This window comes from Pteropus vampyrus, unplaced genomic scaffold (assembly GCF_000151845.1).
Source record: "Pteropus vampyrus isolate Shadow unplaced genomic scaffold, Pvam_2.0 Scaffold366, whole genome shotgun sequence".
NCBI classification, from domain to species: Eukaryota; Metazoa; Chordata; class Mammalia; order Chiroptera; family Pteropodidae; genus Pteropus; species Pteropus vampyrus.
The window spans coordinates 179,903-181,457 of NW_011889147.1; positions in this window are offsets into that span (position 1 = coordinate 179,903).

Consider the following 1,555-nt stretch of genomic DNA (forward strand, 5'->3'; position numbering starts at 1 on the left):
ACTACATCAAACTAAAAAGTTTTTGTACAGCAAAGGAAACCATCAACAAAACAAAAAGACAACCAACAGGAAGAAGATATTTGCTAATGACACATCTGATAAAAGGTTAATATCCAAAATTTATAAAGAACTTATACAACTCAATGACAAAAAAACAAACAATCCAATTTAAAAAATGGGCAGAAGACCTGAACAGATACTTCTCCAGAGAGAAAATACAGATGGCTAACAACATACGAAAAGATGCTCAAGGTCACTAATCATCAAAGAAATACAAATTAAAACCACAAGGGGATATCATCTCACACTTGTCAGAAAGGCTATCATCAATAAATAAAAAAAAAAAAAAACAGCAAGTGTTGGTGAGGATGCAAAGAAAAGGGAACCCTCATACACTGTTGGTGTGATTACAAATTGGTACAACACTATGGAAAACAGTATGGAGGTTCCTCAAAAAATTAAAAATGGATATACCTTTTGACCCAGCGATTGTACTTCTGGGTATTTTTCCAAAGAAAACCAAAACAATAATTCATAAAGATCTACGCACTACAGTATTCATGGCAGCACGAATTACAATAGCCAAAATATGGAAGCAACCTAAATGCCCATCAATAGATGATTGGAAAAGAAATTATGGTTCATACATACAATGGAATATTACTCAGCCATTAAAAAAAAAGAAACCCTACCATTTGCAACGACATGGATGGACCTAGAGGTTATTATGCTAAGTGAAATAAATCAGAGAAAGATAGATACCATATGATTTCACTTATATGTGGTATCTAAGGAACAAAAAGAACAAACTAATCAAAAACAGACTCACAAATATATTGGACAATTTGATGACAGACAGAGGGGAAGGGGGTTGGGAGGCTGGGAGAATGGGGTGAAGGGTTTAAGAAGTACAAATTAGTAGTTGATAGTTGGGCACAAGGAGCATGGCAGAGGGAATGCAGTTAGCATTAATATGATGGCTAAGCGGAGGGCCAGGGGAGGGAGGGAGCAATTAGGGGGATTGTTTTATGAACATTATAGATGTCTAATCAATGTACTGTATACTTGAAACTAATTTAAATAAATAAATTTATTTTTAAAAAAACATGTATAGATACCTCTAATATATTAGCAGATTTGTAGGATTCAAAAAGTTAAGCATACTCATACCAAGAAATGCAAACTATTTCCACCATTTATTAAATTAAAATAGAATTCTGTCAGGCAATGACCAAATATCACATGGCTTCCCAGCACAATCAGATTGTGTGTAAATCTACTTTTCTGCGCCATAATTTCATCAAAGCTCTTTTCATCTCACTGTTTCGCAAGCTGTAGATCAGTGGATTCAGCAGAGGCGTCAGGAGTGAGTAAGACAGAGACATCAGTTTCTTGGTTTCAGGGGAGTAGCCCGATTTTGGCTGTAAATAGGTCATACTGGCTGTGCCATAGAAAAGGGTGACAGATGTGAGATGGGAGGCACAGGTGGAAAAGGCCTTTTGCCTTCCAGTGGTTGACGGCATCTTCAGGATGGCAAAGAGAATTCGAATGTAAG